This window comes from Bombina bombina, chromosome 5 (genome assembly GCF_027579735.1).
Source record: "Bombina bombina isolate aBomBom1 chromosome 5, aBomBom1.pri, whole genome shotgun sequence".
Lineage (NCBI taxonomy): Eukaryota > Metazoa > Chordata > Amphibia > Anura > Bombinatoridae > Bombina > Bombina bombina.
The window spans coordinates 114495796-114518102 of record NC_069503.1 but is presented as its reverse complement, the minus strand read 5'-3'; the positions used below and the strand labels follow the sequence as shown (position 1 = coordinate 114518102).

Genomic DNA, 22307 nt, shown 5'->3' with positions numbered 1-22307 from the left:
AGTCTAATATGGGGACACCTTGTAAGTGGTGACTGGCTTAGCAGAATATGATCATATTGTGTGACTAAGATCCCTATTTTATTTAAATTTAAACAGGCAATTTTTTGCAGCATAAATATAAGTCAATATTATTGTGAGATGTTTATCCCAATCTTATTTGAACTATGTAAGTATATTTAGCAGACAGAAGTTTTTATTTAAATTAAAAGTCATTTTTAACAAGCAAAATTTTTGCAGCATAAATATAAATCAATATTATTGCGAAATGTTAATCCCAATCTTATTTGAACTATGTAAGAATATTTAGTAGATAGAAGTATATATGTTTTTGCAGCTCAAATATAAGGCAATATTATTGTGAAATGTTGATCCCAATCTTATTAGAAGCTATGTAAGTATATTTGACTGACAGAAGCATATACAAATATGCCATGAAAAAGTGGACTTAAGTGGTTGGATGTGCACCGATACTTTTTGTTGTCTTGTAATTGTTTTGGTCACTTCGGTAGCACTCCCACAATATGTGTGCTAAGATAAAACAGTCCTTTTTTGTGGTGTGCTTAACCAAAAAAAACCTTTGTTGCACATATATAGAGGAACAAAGGACAGCAGGAGAGCACTTCCAATCTGGGGCTTTTATAACTGGGATTTAGAAAGTATTATTTACAATAACATCCTTTTTGATGCTTCTATTTAGAGAGTTTGTAAAGTTTATTTGTGTGTAAATATTTGGTGTTTTGTGATACCGGATTTCAATAGAAAATCTTTTTCCACTTTCTAAACGTGTGAAAGGTTTCTTCCCTCGTGAATCCTTTCATGATTTTTCAGATGATTCATTTGTGTAAAACTTTTTCCACACTCTGTACAACTGAAAGGCTTTTCCCCTGTGTGAATCCTTTCATGTTTTCTCAGATTACTCTTTACTGTAAAACTGTTTCCACACTCTGTACATGTGAACGGCTTTTCTCCTGTGTGAATCCTTTCATGACTTTTCAGATCACTCTTTTCTGTAAAACTTTTTCCACACTCTGTACAAGTGAAAGGCTTTTCTCCTGTGTGAATCCTTTCATGACTTTTCAGACAACTCTTTTCTGTAAAACTTTTTCCACACACTGTACATGTGAAAGGCTTTTCTCCTGTGTGAATCCTTTCATGTTTATTCAGACTACTCTTTCCTGTAAAACTTTTTCCACACTCTGTACATGTGAAAGGCTTTTCTCCTGTGTGAATCCTTTCATGAGTTTTCAGATAACTCTTTTTTGTAAATCTTTTTCCACACTCTGTACATGTGATAGGCTTTTCTCCTGTGTGAATCCTTTCATGATTTTTCAGAACACTCTTTCCTGTAAAACTTTTTCCACACTCTGTACATGTGAAAGGCTTTTCTCCTGTGTGAATCCTTTCATGACTTTTCAGACAATTCTTTTCTGTAAAACTTTTTCCACACTCGGTACATGTGAAAGGCTTTCCTCCTGTGTGAACCCTTTCATGTTTATTCAGATTATTCTTTTCTGTAAAACTTTTTCCACACTCTGTACAAGTAAAAGGCTTTTCTCCTGTGTGAACCCTTTCATGTTTATTCAGACTATTCTTTTCTGTAAAACTTTTTCCACACTCTGTACATGTGAAAGGCTTTTCTCCTGTGTGTCTCCTTTCATGCTTTTTCAGATCACTCTTTTCTGTAAAACATTTTCCACACTCTGTACATGTGAAAGGCTTTTCCCCTATGTGTCTCATTTCATGCTTTTTCAGATCACCCTTTTGTGTAAAACTTTTTCCACACTCTGTACATGTGAAAGGCTTTTCTCTTGTGTGAATCCTTTCATGAGTTTTCAGACTACTCTTTTCTGTAAAACTTTTTCCACACTCTGTACATGTGAAAGGCTTTTCTCCTGTGTGAATCCTTTCATGATTTTTCAGATCACTCTTTCCAGTAAAACTTTTTCCACACTCTGTACATGTGAAAGGCTTTTCTCCTGTGTGAATCCTTTCATGACTTTTCAGACAACTCTTTTCTGTAAAACTTTTTCCACACTCTGTACAAGTGAAAGGCTTTTCTCCTGTGTGAATCATTTCATGATTTGTCAGACAATTCATTTGTGTAAAACTTTTTCCACACTCTGTACATGTGAAAGGCTTTTCTCCTGTTTGAATCCTTTCATGAGTTTTCAGATAACTCTTTTCTGTAAAACTTTTTCCACACTCTGTACATGTGAAAGGCTTTTCTACTGTGTGAACCCTTTCATGTTTATTCAGACTACTCTTTCCTGTAAAACTTTTTTCACACTCTGTACATGTGAATGGCTTTTCTCCTGTGTGATTCTTTTTATGAGTTTTCAGATTATTCATTTGTGTTAAAATTTTTCCACACTCTGTACAGCTAAATAAACATTTGTCACACTCAGTACATGTGTGTGACTTCTCACCTGTGTGAATTTTGTGTGGCTTTAGGAGATGAGACTTATATCTAAAACTTTTCTCACATTCTGTAGATTTGAAAGGTCTCTCCTTTGTATGAATTATTTGGCTAGACTGTAGACTTTTCTCTTCTTTAATTTTTTTTGAAAACTCAGTACATGTTTGTGGCTTATCCTCATGGATAATCATTTCACTAGATAAGGCATAATTCTTGTCCTCTTGTTTGATGACTAAATTACACTCTGTACATAACGATTGCTGCCCTTTTCCTGCCAATTCACCATCTCCTTTAAATATCTGCTGTGATTTCCCCAATGTTTGTGAATATTCATTAGTGTCTAAAAATGTTGGAGTCTGTGGTATCATTCTGATGCTTCCTGTAGTGAAGGATGGATATAAACTATTCATTTGTTTGTCTACATAAAAAGAAATGAAATAAAGAAAAATAACAATATATATTATTTATAATATAATCCATCTAAATAAAAAATCATATTCTTTTATACGCAACAAAATGTCTTCCATTTTGTGTTTATTTTTAAATGTATTACCTGTAAATCACAAATTAAAAAATGACGACAAAGAATGTTGCATAATGTTCTCAGCCAGGGAACAAGTACATCTGTATTCTGGGCAAGAGAGGTGGCACCCACCATCCTCATTTAACATTGCACAAGCAACTGCTCATACAGTGCTGCACGGCTCATGCTCAACAAGTTGGGTGAGAACATGATGTCTTAATTATCACAGACTATTAATCAGTGTGAGATGTTTTCAGTGGGTAAGAAGCAGTGATTTTACAATACTTTTAAGCTTTCAGCTGTGGTTGTTTAATTTATATAAACAGCCAAAAACTTTATTAGTTTTATAATATTTACTGCAAAATGAAGCACACGAATCAGGGGCAGTTCTGGGGTGGGGAACACTCACTGGGAACAAGGTAGTCATTTAAGTGTAGTTATAGGTGTTCCATGAGCGAGGTCAGGGCAGGGGAAGTTGGAGTTGCAGGTGTTCTAAGTTCAGAAGTCTGAGGGCGAGGTTAGCCAGTTGTTGGACATGATCGGTCTAAAAGGACAGAGGGGGGAGTAGTATTTCCTTTCATGTAATTGGCAAGAGTTCATGAGCTAGTGACGTATAGGATATACATTCCTACCAGGAGGGGCAAAGTTTCCCAAACCTCAAAATGCTTATGAATACACCTCCCACCACACCCACAACTCAGTTTTACAAACTTTGCCTCCTATGGAGGTGGTGAAGTAAGTTTGTGCTTGATTTTTCTTCTATGATAAGTGCTTCTCAGCATATTGAAAGCCCAATTCCTCTCAGAGTACAGTGTTTGTCAGAGGGATGTGAAGAGAGTATCGCCTATTGATTTTATGGTATATACTCACGGGAAATCTTTTCAAGGGTTCTCTGTTATTGGTCGTAGGGATTCATCTCCTACCTCCCTTTTCAGATCGACGATATACTCTTATATACCATTACCTCTGCTGATCGTTTTCAGTATGGGTTTGGCTATCTGCTATATGTGGATGGGTGTCTTTCATAAGTATGTATCATTATTTAAGACTTTCTCAGCTATGGTTTGGCATTTTATGTATTAATATAAAGTTTTAATTGTTTTCCCATTCCTAAAACTGCTATATGAGGAAATTGAATATTTTGTCTAAATGTTATTTTTTCTTTTACATTTTACCCTGACCCTCATCCCAATAGGGGTTGCTCCTTCTTTATAAACGTCACTGACACAAATGTACTTAAACAATGCAGATATAAATATAATAGTTTATATTTGTTTAATGAGTGATCTATTCTATTTTCCCAGTAATTAAAGTCAGCATAATATCTATTTTACTCACCTAACACACATGAGTTCATGCTGATAACAGGCTCCAATGTCTGTGCTCAGGAAGAAGGTTCCCTTATTCACTCCAGTTACATCAATACCTGATACCTCTCAGTGCTCTGGCCGTGTCTGTAAAAAGTATATTAAATGGTTTAGACAGATAATAATAAATAATGGTTCTGATTAACTGTACTTATGGTATAATTAAAGGCACACGTAACAATTCATGTTATACAGATCAGCTGTTTAGGTTATTACATATGTGCTATTGATTCACCACAAGCATTTAGAAGAGTTAACACTGTGTGTGTTATAATTGCCCCTTAAAGGGATAATAAAGTCCAAATTAATCTTTCATGATTCAGATCATTTTAAACAACTTTTTAATTTACCTTTATCATCACATTTGCTTTGTTCTCTTGGTATTCTTAGTTGAAAGCTAATCCTAGGAGGCTCCTATGTTAATTTCTAAGCCCTAGAATGCTGCCTCTTATCTAAATGCATTTGACATTTTTTTACAGCTAGAGGGTGTTAGTTCATGTGTTTCATATAAATAACATTGTGCTCATGCACGTGGAGGTATTTAAGAGTCAGTACAAATTGCCTGAAATGCAAGTCTGTCAAAAGATCTGAGATAAGGAGGCAGCCTGCAGAAACTTAGATTCAAGGTAATTACAGAGGTAAAAAGTAGGGATGCACCGAAATTTTCGGCCGAAAATGGGCCTATCCCATTTCGGCTGAAAGAGGGGAAAACCGGACGAAAATTGCATGCTCTATTTGAAATTAAATTGACCCCCTATGCACCACAAAATCAACCCCTGGCAGCCAGATTTGTATCCCTCTAAGTGTCCTCCCCTGTGCCTCACTGACCGCAATAAGTAGTTAGAAGACGCATCTAAATTTAGCCCCGTGTGGCTGGGTTATTTCCAGGCCATATTCAACTTGAACTACAGGCCCCAGAATGCCTCGCGGGTAGAGGGGGTGCGGCACTGTGGGCTCACTGGACTGTTCACTAACTTGAAGCAGAGAGGCAGAGTGAGAGAGGGAACTTGCCGTGTCAAGTGAATTGTATGACACTTGCTGCAGAGCCATATAGTTATACTTGTAACGGATCCTCCTGTCAGTGAGTGTGTAAAAGGATCATACGTATATTTACCCTTATCTGGCTCCCTGTCTAACTGTGACTTTATTTGAAAAAGCAGCTTATTGAGTCCTGCACAAATAAAGTCACAATTAGACAGGGAGCCAGATAAGGGTAAATATACGTATGATCCTTTCACACACTCACTGACAGGAGGATCCCTTACAAGTAACTATATGGCTCTGCAGGCAAGTGTCATAAATTTCATCTGACACAGCAAGTTTACTGTGTAAACAGACAGAGTGGGCTGCAGCTGTGGTTTCAATACAAGCAGCTGTTACCTCCTCCTCCTGAGTACTGCACAAGGAGCTGCTTTTCCAGACAGACAGGGAGCCAGATAAGAATGAATTATATGCAATATGTAGGGGCCGTTTGCACACTGACAGGAGAACTGTAATTGTTGGGGCTACAATCCACAAGCACTGGTAATACGATCTCTTGCATTCCTCTGTGTCTCAGTACCATGCTTAACCCCAAGATGCCTGCTGTGTACCTCAATGCAGATTATTATGTGTGTATATATATATATATATATATATATATATATATATATATATATATACACAGAGGCGTAACTAGAAACCACAGGGCCCAGGTGCAAGAATCTAAGAAGAGCCCCCCCACCACCCCTCCCCCTCCAAAAAAAGGTGAATGTAATACATTTTTTTTTTACATTTAACACAGAACAAAATGTGAATCAGATTACATGTCTTCAAAAGGAGGTACCCTGTGCCCACAGTCTGTGAGATGATCTGACCCCCTATTACTGTATATATATAGTGACACTATTTTACCCCCCCCCGGTACTGTATATAGTAAGTTAGTGACACAGTCTGTAATCTGCCGGTGAGATGGCTGGCCTGACCCTACCCGCCCAGTACTTTATAAAGTGACCACAGTAGTCAGTGACATGATCCATCCCCCCCCCCCCCATACTGTATAGTGGTACTGTATAGACTGACACTGTTTACCCCCTGCCCCCCCATTCTGTAGTAACAAGGTCTGTAATTTGCTGGTTCCACAATCATACACACACATATATGCATAAATACACACACAGTCACATACATACACACACACACACACACACACCATACACACACACATAAACACCAATGGGTAAAACAGAAACACTAACCCCTGTAGTCATGTCACACTCACATGATATCAGTGCAGGCGGTGGTAGGTTAACGTTTTTTATTAAAAAATTTTTTATAAACTTTCTCCTCCGTAGGGGTACCCAGGGAAACAAGAGAACGTAGATAGTGTAATACAGCTTTTAATATAAAGTAAGCAAGTGAAATACAGCATACATAAAACTCACATTTATAACCCTCAAACACAATGAGGTATGTTCACAGCGTATAAAACCATAAGTGGTCTCTCAGAGAATGTGTCAGATGAGATTCTAAAATAGGATTATAAGGATATAAGGTGAGCAATGTCCGGTAAAATGGCCACACAGGGCAAACAAATGATAGGAGTAAAAAAGTCTTATAGTGATAAAAAGGTGCTAGCTTGCTTGCTTTACAATTATAAAACGTTGATAAAATAAATACTAAAATAAAGGGTATCTATATTTTAGTATTTATTTTATCAACGTTTTATAATTGTCAAGCTAGCAAGCTAGCACCTTTTTATCACTATAAGACTTTTTTACTCCTATCATTTGTTTGCCCTGTGTGGCCATTTTACCGGATATTGCTCACCTTATATCCTTATAATCCTATTTTGGAATCTCATCTGACACATTCCCTGAGAGACCACTTATGGATTTATACGCTGTGAACATACCTCATTGTGTTTGAGGGTTATAAATGTGAGTTTTATGTATGCTGTATTTCACTTGCTTACTTTATATTAAAAGCTGTATTACATTATCTACGTTCTCTTGTTTCCCTGGGTACCCCTACGGAGGAGAAAGTTTATGCCGGGATAGAGAATAACTCCAAGAGGCAATATATACATCTGCACAGGAAGCTTGTGGGATATCTTCATTGCAAGAACTACATCCCTACATACTCCAGGAGGCAGACGAAATCACAAAGGCAGCATCTACCGGCATCCAGAAAGAGATCTACCATCTACATATACCCCCAGTGCGGCATACTTACCTCATTAGATTGGGGTAATATCTGGTAAGGGTATTTTATACTATCCTATTGTCAGGCTTTTGGGTGTACTGTTTCCTTAATTAGAATTCAACCAATCATATCTTACTTACTCTCATAAAACACCTGTTCACTGAACACACCTTGCTTAGTATTTTGTTATTTTCCTCAGAGTAACACTGAGCCTCTGATACCTCTGGAAGGTTAATATTGTATCTAAACTTTTCAGCAACTCAAGTTACCTCATTCAAGATCTACCTACTACGGATTTAATATTTATTTCCAGCCTGTTGCAACATCTTTTGGAAATCTTACTTTGGCAAGTACTTTTCATTTATTCAAGACTGTCTTTATTTTGGGAAGTTACGTTACCTGTTTCAACTTATCAGCTCATATTATTTATCAACCAAGTCTGTGGCTGCCATAAAGAATAACCGGTTATTGAAGCTCTTATCTGTTAATCTTATTTGTTCTGTTATATTATCCTTATGTTGATTTCTGCTGCACCGGAGAATCGTGACGTCACACGCTGACTGTTAGCTGGCTTCAGCGTGTCTCTGCTGCTGCTGCAGCCGCAGCCCACAGAACCCGGAAGTGTTTGTCCTTACTTACCGCACTCACAGTTTTCAAGGTACATTACTACGTTTGCAACTATAATCATATCTGCAGAAGTTCTCCATTATAACAATCTATCAATACTACATTGGATAAGACTTACTTGCTGTGTGTTCAATATCTCATGTTACGCAATATATTATAATTATTCCTTACTTATTCTTAAGAAAGTTTCACCTATTCCTATATCCTTTTGTATTATTACAAGCCTGCTTATTTCTAAGATTGCATTTGATTTTGATTCCTATAATACAGATAATACTTTAGTGTGTACTTTTTGTAGGGAAACATTAATCTATATTAACTGCACATATATCCATATGGGTTTACCAAGTAATAGTACTCTCAATTGATATTGTGCTACATACCTATACTAGTAATCAAACTAAGCAGGATTGATTATTACATAATACTAAGCCATAAAAGAAAATGGAACCTGCTGAAATTCCCCAAGTAGTCTATAACCTGAGTCAAAAGGTAGACAAAATGGGACAGGCTATCTTGGACTTACAACTAGAAAATCAGGTTCTCAGAGAGCTTATAAAGGAGGTAAAAGAACAACAAACCCCCAGTTCTGAACCACAGATAAGCTTGCCAGAATTATATAATGGTAATAGGAAAACCTATAGGCAGTTTAAAAATGCCTGCTACCTGCTCTTCAATTTAAAACCAAAAACTTACCCCACTGACAGGGTAAGGGTTTTGTCTACAATATCTTTTCTAAGATCTGAACCCAGAATTTGGGCAGATCATTTGTGTGAAACAAATGACCCTCTACTAGATTCACTAACAAATTTTTTCCAAGCCATGGATGAGCTATATAGAGATACTGATATTCAACTAACGGCTGAACAAAAGATGAGGAGTTTAAAACAAGGAAAAAAGACAGTGGAGGAATATACCACTGAATTTAAGCTGTACGCATCAGACACAGCATGGAGTTTGGTTTCGCTCAGAAACCAATTTAGATTGGGACTGTCTGATCCTGTCAAGGATGAGCTAGCACGTATAGAGCTTCCAAGTACCCTGGATGCATTAATAAAAGTCTCAACCCAAATTGACCGGAGGCTCAGGGAACGCAAAGCTGAACGTGGTTATTCAGATCCAACATTTAAAGCCACTATGTCCACCTCTGCACACATAAAATCACCTCCAATGGAGCATGTCACCCCCATGGAAATAGGAGTTATTCGTGGACCATTAACCCCTGAAGAAAGGATAAGAAGAAGAACTAATCACCTCTGTATGTATTGTGCAAATCCCAGTCATACAGTTATGAATTGTCCAACATTACAAAAAAATAAAAAGAGTAAGTTTGTTCATATTAACAATACTCAAAGTCTAGATAAACAAATTTCTTATTGCAAACTAACTCTCCTTTTGCAGTGGGACCTTAATAGATTGGCTACTTCTGCCATCGTTGACTCTGGAGCCTTTGGAAACTTTATAGACAAATCTACTGTATTGAAAAATAAAATACCTATTGTATTAAAGAAAACACCAGTTTCAATCAAAGTTATTGATGGCTCTGTAATTGCAAATAGTCCTATAACTCACAACACAGTACCTATATTAGTTATTACAGAAGATGGCCACACTGAATATATAACATTCGATGTAATTCCATCACCTCATTTCCCTATTGTATTAGGGTTATACTGGCTTCAGACACATAACCCCTATATTGATTGGTCTACTTTAACTGTTGCCTTCCAATCAAAATTCTGTGAAAATACATGCTTCCCACATCATAAAATACTACACACAGAATTAGAACAGATTCAAATACCGGAACCATACCAGGACTTCATAGAGGTCTTTAGTAAAGTTGAGGCAGAAACTCTTCCACCTCATCGGGTTTATGATTGCCCAATTGAATTAATTCCAGGTGCAACATTACCGGTTGGTCATTTGTATCCATTGAGTCACCCTGAGTTATTACATCTTAAACAATACTTACAAGATAATCTTAGAAAGGGTTTCATCAGACCCTCTTCTTCACCCACAGCAGCTGGAATGTTCTTTGTAACCAACAAAGACACTTCCCTCAGGCCGATAATAGATTACCGAGAGCTTAATAAACGGACGGTAAAAAAACGATATCCGTTACCTCTCATACCAGAATTAATTGAAAGATTAAGTAATGCTACCATCTTTACTAAGTTGGACTTGCGTGGGGCATACAATCTCATACGTATAAGAGAAGGAGACGAATGGCTCACAGCATTCAGAACTCGCTATGGACTCTATGAGTACCTAGTGATGCCATTCGGTCTCTGTAATGCCCCCGCAACGTTCCAACACTTTATTAATGATATCTTCCGGGATTTATTAGACATATGTCTAGTAGTATACTTAGACGACATCCTAATTTACTCCAACAATTTGCCAGAACATATAAAACATGTACGTTGGGTATTAGCTCGGTTACAAACACATAAACTATATGCCAAATTAGAAAAGTGTTCATTCCACAATACCACTATCTCATTCTTAGGTTACACTATATCTCCTGCTGGTATCCAAATGCAAACCGAGAAGGTTGATTCAGTAAAAAATTGGCCAACTCCTAAAGATAAGAAGTCTCTCCAAAGGTTTTTGGGGTTTGCCAATTATTACAGAAAATTTATAAAGAATTTTTCATCAATAGTGAGACCACTCACACAACTTACTGGTTCAACCCAACAATTTCATTGGAATCAAAGTCATTCCAAAGTATTTGAATTCTTGAAACAAACTTTCACAGAAGCACCCATACTCAAATTTCCTAATGTTGATTTACAATACGTATTGGAAGTTGATTCCTCATACTTTGCGATTGGGGCAGTACTTTCACAACAGAAAACACCTAAAGATCCTCTACATCCAATCTCCTACTTTTCAAAAAGTATGACATCAGCAGAGAGGAATTACGCAATAGGAGACAAAGAATTACTCGCCATCCGTAAATCTTTAGAATTTTGGAGACACCTACTAGAAGGTGCAAAAATGCCCTTCATAATTTACACTGACCACAAAAACCTCCAATACCTGCAAAATAACAAGACTCTATCAGCTAGACAGGTACGGTGGAGTCTCTACTTTGCAAGATTCGACTTTCAAATCCAATACCGCCCAGCAAACAAAAATGGAAAAGCGGATGCGCTCTCTCGACAACTATCCGAACCTATTCCTAACGAAAATCCTACTGCTATAATTCCTCCTGAACGCTTCATCGGATTAACTTCAGACTTTCTAACTGATATAAAGAACTCTTCAAAAAATTCACCTACTGACACTAAGGTTCCTTTGGAATTGAAGGACGGATTATACTACTACAAGAATATGATTTATATTCCTAAAGAATTGAGACAACAAATTTTACAACATCACCATGATTCACCCTTAGCGGGACATCCAGGGGAATCACGCACCATCGAACTTATAACAAGGACATATTGGTGGCCTCATTTGAAGGAAACTGTTTCAGATTATATTAAGACTTGTGTTACTTGTCAAGTATGCAAAACTGAGCGGAAATTACCTTATGGACTTTTAATATCAATTCCAACATCTGACAGACCTTGGAAACAAGTAGGAGTTGACTTCATTGTGGATTTACCTCCATCAAAGAATTATACCACCATCATGGTAGTTGTTGATAGTTTCACCAAAATGTCGCATTTTATTCCATTTCATAAGCTTCCCACTTCAGCAGAAACAGCTAACTTATTTATACAACATGTGATTCGGCTTCATGGGGTACCAACAGTTTTGATATCTGACAGGGGTTCCCAGTTCACATCTAAATTCTGGAAAAGTCTCTGTCAATCTCTTAACATAACCCATCAATACACCACTGCATTTCATCCACAAGCAAATGGACAGGTTGAGAGAATCAATCAATGGTTAGATGAGTACCTACGATGTTTTTGTTCCTACCAGCAAGACAATTGGATAACATACTTACCCTTCGCTGAATTTTCCTACAATAATCTAACCAATTCATCCACAAAATTATCTCCATTCTTCGCAAATTATGGGTACCATCCAACCATCACTTCAGTTAGTACTTCTCCTTCCAATTCTCCTCTTGTAGATGAATGGAATAATGCACTTCTAGACAATTTTCGGGTTATCAAGGAAAACATTTCAAAAGCTCAGACTTCCCAAAAGCACTATTATGATTTGAGACACAGACAACCACCTTCATATCAAATTGGAGACCAGGTATGGTTGTCAACTAAAAACCTAAAGCTACATCTTCCTAGTAGGAAAATGACACAAAAATTCTGTGGACCATTCCCTATCACTAGGGTAATAAATCAGAATGCAGTCACTCTGGATTTACCTTCATCTATGAGAATACATCCGACTTTCCATGTTTCCCTCCTCAAACCATACGTTCCTACTAGAAATAACACACCCCAATTACTACCAACCACTTCCATCCAAGACTCAGAAATCTATGAAGTTAAAGAAGTACTTGACTCAAGGTTTTCCAAGGGTATTCTGGAATATTTAATTAGGTGGAAGGGGTACTCGGAGGAAGATGACTCTTGGGAACCCGCATCTAATCTTAATGCTCCTCGACTTGTTTCCCAATTCCACAGGAGATATCCAGATCGCCCCAGACTTCAAGCTGAGGATCAGCTTGTTTGAGGGGGGAGTCATGTCAGGCTTTTGGGTGTACTGTTTCCTTAATTAGAATTCAACCAATCATATCTTACTTACTCTCATAAAACACCTGTTCACTGAACACACCTTGCTTAGTATTTTGTTATTTTCCTCAGAGTAACACTGAGCCTCTGATACCTCTGGAAGGTTAATATTGTATCTAAACTTTTCAGCAACTCAAGTTACCTCATTCAAGATCTACCTACTACGGATTTAATATTTATTTCCAGCCTGTTGCAACATCTTTTGGAAATCTTACTTTGGCAAGTACTTTTCATTTATTCAAGACTGTCTTTATTTTGGGAAGTTACGTTACCTGTTTCAACTTATCAGCTCATATTATTTATCAACCAAGTCTGTGGCTGCCATAAAGAATAACCGGTTATTGAAGCTCTTATCTGTTAATCTTATTTGTTCTGTTATATTATCCTTATGTTGATTTCTGCTGCACCGGAGAATCGTGACGTCACACGCTGACTGTTAGCTGGCTTCAGCGTGTCTCTGCTGCTGCTGCAGCCGCAGCCCACAGAACCCGGAAGTGTTTGTCCTTACTTACCGCACTCACAGTTTTCAAGGTACATTACTACGTTTGCAACTATAATCATATCTGCAGAAGTTCTCCATTATAACAATCTATCAATACTACATTGGATAAGACTTACTTGCTGTGTGTTCAATATCTCATGTTACGCAATATATTATAATTATTCCTTACTTATTCTTAAGAAAGTTTCACCTATTCCTATATCCTTTTGTATTATTACAAGCCTGCTTATTTCTAAGATTGCATTTGATTTTGATTCCTATAATACAGATAATACTTTAGTGTGTACTTTTTGTAGGGAAACATTAATCTATATTAACTGCACATATATCCATATGGGTTTACCAAGTAATAGTACTCTCAATTGATATTGTGCTACATACCTATACTAGTAATCAAACTAAGCAGGATTGATTATTACACCTATCTTATATCAACTGACATTTGGCGACTCATCATCTATTATCTATATCAACAGGACTTTTGGACTTATCTCTTTACACCACATTCAGTTATATTGGATGTATAGGCGCTGTTAAATCTTTTTGTTTCATATCTACTCCTACTATACTGGGGCTCCATCCCCATACAGTAGTTGTCCTCTATAGCTGCCTTACACTTCCTACACCCATCAGACGAGCGCACCTTGTCGAGTATCGCTTGACTCTACTCAGGCCTCTGAGTAGTTTCATTCTACTTGTTTACTTATATATATATATAATACATATTAATATATATATATATTAAAATATATATATAAATATATATATATATATATATATATATATATATATATATATATATATATATATAAAAAGTCTTATATTAATAATAAAATTATAGAAAAAAACTATTTTAAAATCATTTGGGGGAAAAAGTCATTTTCGGTTTTCGGCCAAGGGCATCCTGAATTTTCGGTTTCGGTCTAGAATTTTCATTTCGGTGCATCCCTAGTAAAAAGTATATTTCTATAACAGTGTTGGTTATGCAAAACTAGTGAATAGTAAATAAAGGGATGATCTATTTTATCAAACAATAACATGTTGGGTGTTTACTATCACTTTAAATATGAATCTTCCCAGATCTATACAACATAATGGTAGAAAATCTATTTATGAGTGGGGCCATATCACAATTTTACAAATATATTATAATCTTTATTTTCTGTCATTTATATGAAACAATATTTTCTCCTGAAATAAATGTTAAATATAATTTGTTTGAATATAAGTTAAATTGGATACTGCAGTATTGGTATTGTACTTCCTACTAATTCTCACTGTCAGACATTTTGTATTTGTCATGTGCTCCACCCCCCATCCTTTAACTTCTCTTGGTCAATACTGTGTTGTCTTAAAGAGACAGTCAACACCAGAATTTTTGTTGTTAAAAAAAGATAGATAATCCCTTTATTACCCATTCCCCAGTTTTGCAAAACCAACACTGTTATATTAATACACTTTTTACTTCTGTGACTAACTTGTATCTAAGCATCTTCTGACTGCCCCTAATCACATGACTTTTAGTTATTATCTATTGACCTGCATTTTAGACAATTAGCAAAGTGTCTGCCACTAGCCACAGGCGTGATCACAATGCTATCTATATGGCCTACATGAGCTAGCTCTCCCCTGCTGTGAAAAGTAAATAAAATAGAGGCGGCCTTCAAGGGCTTAGAAATTATTATATGTGCCTTCCTAGGTTTGCTTTCAACTAGAATACCAAGAGAACAAAGCAAAATTGTTGATAAAAGTAAATTGGAAAGTTGTTTAAAATAACATGCCCTATTTGAAAAATGAAAGTTTTTTTTGGACTTGACTGTCCCTTTAAATCACACTGCAATGGGGTATGAGAGAGATAGGCACTAAAATCTTCATTTCAATGGCTATCTTAGATATAGAAAAGAAAAGGAAGTGTTTGTGTTTACATAGAGTAATAACATAATGAGATGTTTTTTGACAAATTAAGTCAATTTAAAGGGACTGTAACACATAGAATTACAAAACAACAGATGCATATCAAAAATACAATGCAATAAAACGTAGTATGAAAGTTAAAATAGCAATAGATTGTTTTCTGATAAATGTAGTTCTGCACCTGTACCATGTGACAGCTACCAGCCAATAACAGACTCATATTTTTATATAATGTGAACTCCTGCATATGCTAAGTAGGGGCCGCTGCCTCAGGTCATTTAAAAGGCTGTGTACAATTTAATAATTAAAACGTTATGTGGGAAACGTAACAATATCTAATCAAGCCCCATAGCCATAATTAGATGCAATAAAGTGTCAGCAGATGCTGTCAATGTTATTGTTTTGGTAAAAAGACCCAATAATAGTAATTAGTAATGGGGGGTGCTCACTGTTTAATAAGTAACAGAAAAAGTGCAAAGAAAAAATATGACAGTAATAGAGCACTCACAGGAAATCTATCATAAGTGAACAATGACAGTAGAGGCTGTCCAAAGTGGGTGTAATTTAAAGCTTAACATTTATTGAGATACAATAAAAATGGGTAGACACAAACTACTAGTGTAGATATAAAGAAACCTTAGATTAAAAGTAATCAACAAGCTAGCTTATCCACAAAAACCCCTAGCCGTACCAATCAATGATTGGGAACAAATAATTTTGCGCTCTCTCCCCCCTTCTCTTTTGCGCTCTCTCTCCCCCTCTCTTTTGCGCTCTCTCTCACCCCTTCTCTTTTGCGCTCTCTCTCTCTCTTCCCCCCCCTCTCTTTTGCGCTCTCTCTCCACCCCCTTTTTTTGCGCTCTCTCTCCCCCCTCTATTTTGCTCTGTCTCTCACAGCATGAAACGTATAGAAAACAAATTAAATAAGCACAGTTGAGTTTTTTTAACAAACTCGCGGCTAGATTTGGAGTTTTGTCGGTAACGACCCGAAAAACTAACGCCGGCTTTTTTCTGGCCGCACCATAGAAATAACTCTGGTATTGAGAGTCCACATAAAGGCTGCGTTAGGCTCCAAAAAAGGAGCGTAGAGCATATTTAACGCAGCTTCAACTCTCGATACCAGAGTTGCTTACGCAAGCGGCCAGCCTCAAAAACGTGCTCGTGCACGATTCCCCCATAGGAAACAATGGGGCTGTTTGAGCTGAAAAAAAACCTAACACCTGCAAAAAAGCCGCGTTCAGCTCCTAACGCAGCCCCATTGTTTGCTATGGGGAAACACTTCCGACGTCTGCACCTAACACTTTAACATGTACCCCGAGTCTAAACACCCCTAACCTTACACTTATTAACCCCTAATCTGCCGCCCCCGCTATCGCTGACCCCTGCATATTATTATTAACCTCTAATCTGCCGCTCCGTAAACCGCCGCTACTTACATTATCCCTATGTACCCCTAATCTGCTGCCTTAACATCGCCGACCCCTATATTATATTTATTAACCCCTAATCTGCCCCCCACAACGTCGCCTCCACCTGCCTACACTTATTAACCCCTAATCTGCCGACCGCACCGCTATTATTATAAAGTTATTAACCCCTAATCCGCCTCACTAACCCTATAATAAATAGTATTAACCCCTAATCTGCCCTCCCTAACATTGCCGACACCTAACTTCAATTATTAACCCCTAATCTGCCGACTTGAGCTCACCGCTATTCTAATAAATGTATTAACCCCTAAAGCTAAGTCTAACCCTAACACTAAAGTTAAATATAATTTTAATCTAACGAAATTAATTAACTCTTATTAAATAAATTATTCCTATTTAAAGCTAAATACTTACCTGTAAAATAAATCCTAATATAGCTACAATATAAATTATTATTATATTATAGCTATTTTAGGATTAATATTTATTTTACAGGTAACTTTGTATTTATTTTAACCAGGTACAATAGCTATTAAATAGTTAAGAACTATTTAATAGCTAAAATAGTTAAAATAATTACAAATTTACCTGTAAAATAAATCCTAACCTAAGTTACAATTAAACCTAACACTACACTATCAATAAATTAATTAAATAAAATACCTACAATTACCTACAATTAAACCTAACACTACACTATCAATAAATTAATTAAATACAATACCTACAAATAACTACAATGAAATAAACTAACTAAAGTACAAAAAATAAAAAAGAACTAAGTTACAAAAAATAAAAAAAATATTTACAAACATAAGAAAAATATTACAACAATTTTAAACTAATTACACCTACTCTAAGCCCCCTAATAAAATAACAAAGCCCCCCAAAATAAAAAAATGCCCTACCCTATTCTAGATTACTAAAGTTCAAAGCTCTTTTACCTTACCAGCCCTGAACAGGGCCCTTTGATCCAATCAGCCAATCGGATTGAACTTGATTCTGATTGACTGATTCCATCAGCCAATCAGAATATTCCTACCTTAATTCCGATTGGCTGATAGAATCCTATCAGCCAATCGGAATTCGAGGGACGCCATCTTGGATGACGTCATTTAAAGGAACCGTCATTCTTCAGTTGGACGTCGCCGGATGAAGATGGGTCCGTGGTGGAGGTCTTCAGGATGGAGCCGGTCCTCATCGGATGAAGATAGAAGATGCCGCTTGGAAGATGATGGTTGCCGGTCCGGATCTACTCTTCTTCCCGGATAGGATGAAGACTTTGGAGCCTCTTCTGGACCTCTTCAGCCCCCGGAAGATGGATCGCCAGCCCCCGCTTGGGTTGGATGAAGATTTTGGAGCCAGGACGGATCGGTGAACCTGGTATGGTGAAGACAAGGTAGGATGATCTTCAGGGGCTTAGTGTTAGGTTTATTTAAGGGGGGTTTGGGTTAGATTAGGGGTATGTGGGTGGTGGGTTGTAATGTTGGGGGGGTATTGTATGTTTTTTTTTTACAGGCAAAAGAGCTGAACTTCTTGGGGCATGCCCCGCAAAGGGCCCTGTTCAGGGCTGGTAAGGTAAAAGAGCTTTGAACTTTAGTAATCTAGAATAGGGTAGGGCATTTTTTTATTTTGGGGGGCTTTGTTATTTTATTAGGGGGCTTAGAGTAGGTGTAATTAGTTTAAAATTGTTGTAATATTTTTCTTATGTTTGTAAATATTTTTTTATTTTTTGTAACAGTTCTTTTTTATTTTTTGTACTTTAGTTAGTTTATTTCATTGTAGTTATTTGTAGGTATTGTATTTAATTAATGTATTGATAGTGTAGTGTTAGGTTTAATTGTAGGTAATTGTAGGTATTTTATTTAATTAATTTAATGATAGTATAGTGTTAGGTTTAATTGTAACTTAGGTTAGGATTTATTTTACAGGTAATTTTGTAATTATTTTAACTATTTTAGCTATTAAATAGTTCTTAACTATTTAATAGCTATTATACCTGGTTAAAATAAATACAAAGTTACCTGTAAAATAAATATTAATCCTAAAATAGCTATAATATAATTATAATTTATATTGTAGCTATATTAGGATTTATTTTACAGGTAAGTATTTAGCTTTAAATAGGAATAATTTATTTAATAAGAGTTAATTAATTTCGTTAGATTAAAATTATATTTAATTTAGGGGGGTGTTAGTGTTAGGGTTAGACTTAGCTTTAGGGGTTAATACATTTATTAGAATAGCGGCGAGATTCGGTCAGCAGATTAGGGGTTAATAATTGAAGTTAGGTGTCGGCGATGTTAGGGTGGGCAGGTTAGGGGTTAATAAATATAATATAGGGGTCGGCGGTGTTAGGGGCAGCAGATTAGGGGTACATAGGGATAATGTAGCTGGCGGCGGCGTGCGGACGGCAGATTAGGGGTTAATAAGTGTAGGTAGCTGGCGGCGACGTTGTGGGGGGCAGATTAGGGGTTAATAAATATAATATAGGGGTCGGCGGTGTTAGGGGCAGCAGATTAGGGGTACATAAGTATAACGTAGGTGGCGGCGCTTTGCGGTCGGCAGATTAGGGGTTAATTATTGTAGGTAGCTGGCTGCGACATTGTGGGGGGCAGGTTAGGGGTTAATAAATATCATATAGGGGTCGGCGGTGTTAGGGGCAGCAGATTAGGGGTACATAAGTATAACGTAGGTGGCGGTCGGCAGATTAGGGGTTAAAAAAATGTAATCGAGTGGCGGCGATGTGGGGGGACCTCGGTTTAGGGGTACATAGGTAGTTTATGGGTGTTAGTGTACTTTAGAGTACAGTAGTTAAGAGCTTTATGAACCGGCGTTAGCCCAGAAAGCTCTTAACTACTGACTTTTTTCTGCGGCTGGAGTTTTGTCGTTAGATTTCTAACGCTCACTTCAGACACGACTCTAAATACCGGAGTTAGAAAAATCCCATTGAAAAGATAGGATACGCAATTTAAGTAAGGGGATCTGCGGTATGGAAAAGTCGCGCCTGAAAAGTGAGCGTTAGACCCTATTTTGAGTGACTCCAAATACCGGAGGTAGCCTAAAACCAGCGTTAGGAGCCTCTAACGCTGGTTTTCACGGCTACCGCCAAACTCCAAATCTAGGCCTCAGTTTCTAATATGAAGTAAAATCTTTTATCTTTTTAATAACAAAATACATAACAATATTTTCTCATCCTATAATATAAAAGGCCAAGTGTGTTTGTCCGAAGCTGTCATGCGCAGTAGAGACAGCGCAAGGACAAACACACCTGGCATTACCTGATCTGCTGTTTGCAGCATGGTGCGGCGAAAGTGGGCATGGCCGGTCGGTGGGCGGGTCCGGTCGGCACGAGAGAGGAGAGAGCAATAGAAAGAGAGGAGGAGAGACAAGAAGATATGGGAAAGTAGGGATGCACCGAAATTTCGGCAGCCAAAATTTTCAGCCGAAAATGAGCCTATCCCATTCGGGTCGAAAGAGGGGCAAACCGGCCGAAAATTGCATGCTCTATCTGCCCCACAACTACACTTACTGGCCGACTCTTACTGCATCCACTCGCACCTAAAATTATGGCCGGTGCAGCTAGAGGCCTTCTAGGCCATTTAATTAGCAACTACATTACCCACAATACCACTCACTGCAGCACAGCCTCCTCCCTCCTTTCCTACCTAGAGCGGTTCCTTCCTCTTTCTGCAGAATCTGCACTTCCAGTTCTGAAAGGCTCCGGTGTAGTTTGCTTAGTGCTGTGGAAGAAGAGTTGCTCCGGTTCAGCAGTTCAGCTCTGTGAGGGAGGTTTGATTTACAGCTGTGTAGTGTGAGGAGGTAGAGGGGGGTTGCTCTGTGTTAGGCTGCTGTAAATCAAACCTCCGTTGTCTCTAACAGAGCTAAACTGCTGAACCGGAGCAACTCTTCCTCCACAAAATGCTGAATAATTGCAGTAATAGACAAAGCTTCTGCGTTTTAAATCCCTAGGAAACAGTTATGCAAGCAGGGCTTTTACTTAGTGTATTGAACAGATTTTGTTATGGAGAAATGCAGCAGAATAAAACCCTTTCCAACTTCATAACACCCATTAATACTTTACTATTTATAACCAGCCTACATACTGTTTAATTGTGTAGCAAAGAATAAATATACAGTGATTTATATAATAAGAATATGAATTTAAATAATAAGCATATTTATAAAAATGTTTTGTTCATATAAAAAAGGAACAAAAACAGAATTTATGTTTACCTGATAAATTACTTTCTCCAACGGTGTGTCCGGTCCACGGCGTCATCCTTACTTGTGGGATATTCTCTTCCCCAACAGGAAATGGCAAAGAGCCCAGCAAAGCTGGTCACATGATCCCTCCTAGGCTCCGCCTACCCCAGTCATTCGACCGACGTTAAGGAGGAATATTTGCATAGGAGAAACCATATGATACCGTGGTGACTGTAGTTAAAGAAAATAAATCATCAGACCTGATTAAAAAACCAGGGCGGGCCGTGGACCGGACACACCGTTGGAGAAAGTAATTTATCAGGTAAACATAAATTCTGTTTTCTCCAACATAGGTGTGTCCGGTCCACGGCGTCATCCTTACTTGTGGGAACCAATACCAAAGCTTTAGGACACGGATGAAGGGAGGGAGCAAATCAGGTCACCTAAATGGAAGGCACCACGGCTTGCAAAACCTTTCTCCCAAAAACAGCCTCAGAAGAAGCAAAAGTATCAAACTTGTAAAATTTGGTAAAAGTGTGCAGTGAAGACCAAGTCGCTGCCCTACATATCTGATCAACAGAAGCCTCGTTCTTGAAGGCCCATGTGGAAGCCACAGCCCTAGTGGAATGAGCTGTGATTCTTTCAGGAGGCTGCCGTCCGGCAGTCTTGTAAGCCAATCTGATGATGCTTTTAATCCAAAAAGAGAGAGAGGTAGAAGTTGCTTTTTGACCTCTCCTTTTACCAGAATAAACAACAAACAAGGAAGAAGTTTGTCTAAAATCCTTTGTAGCATCTAAATAGAATTTTAGAGCGCGAACAACATCCAAATTGTGCAACAAACGTTCCTTCTTCGAAACTGGTTTCGGACACAAAGAAGGCACGACTATCTCCTGGTTAATGTTTTTGTTAGAAACAACTTTTGGAAGAAAACCAGGTTTAGTACGTAAAACCACCTTATCTGCATGGAACACCAGATAAGGAGGAGAACACTGCAGAGCAGATAATTCTGAAACTCTTCTAGCAGAAGAAATTGCAACCAAAAACAAAACTTTCCAAGATAATAACTTAATATCAACGGAATGTAAGGGTTCAAACGGAACCCCCTGAAGAACTGAAAGAACTAAGTTGAGACTCCAAGGAGGAGTCAAAGGTTTGTAAACAGGCTTGATTCTAACCAGAGCCTGAACAAAGGCTTGAACATCTGGCACAGCTGCCAGCTTTTTGTGAAGTAACACAGACAAGGCAGAAATCTGTCCCTTCAAGGAACTTGCAGATAATCCTTTCTCCAATCCTTCTTGGAGAAAGGATAGAATCTTAGGAATCTTTACCTTGTCCCAGGGGAATCCTTTAGATTCACACCAACAGATATATTTTTTCCATATTTTGTGGTAAATTTTTCTAGTTACAGGCTTTCTGGCCTGAACAAG

The 22307-nt window shown here is 37.6% G+C and overlaps 1 pseudogene; it reads right to left on the bottom strand.

Moving 5' to 3' along the window:
- Positions 1 to 330: 330 nt before the first annotated feature.
- Positions 331 to 22307, bottom strand: part of LOC128659238 (oocyte zinc finger protein XlCOF6-like) — a 39535-nt pseudogene continuing 17558 nt past the window's right edge.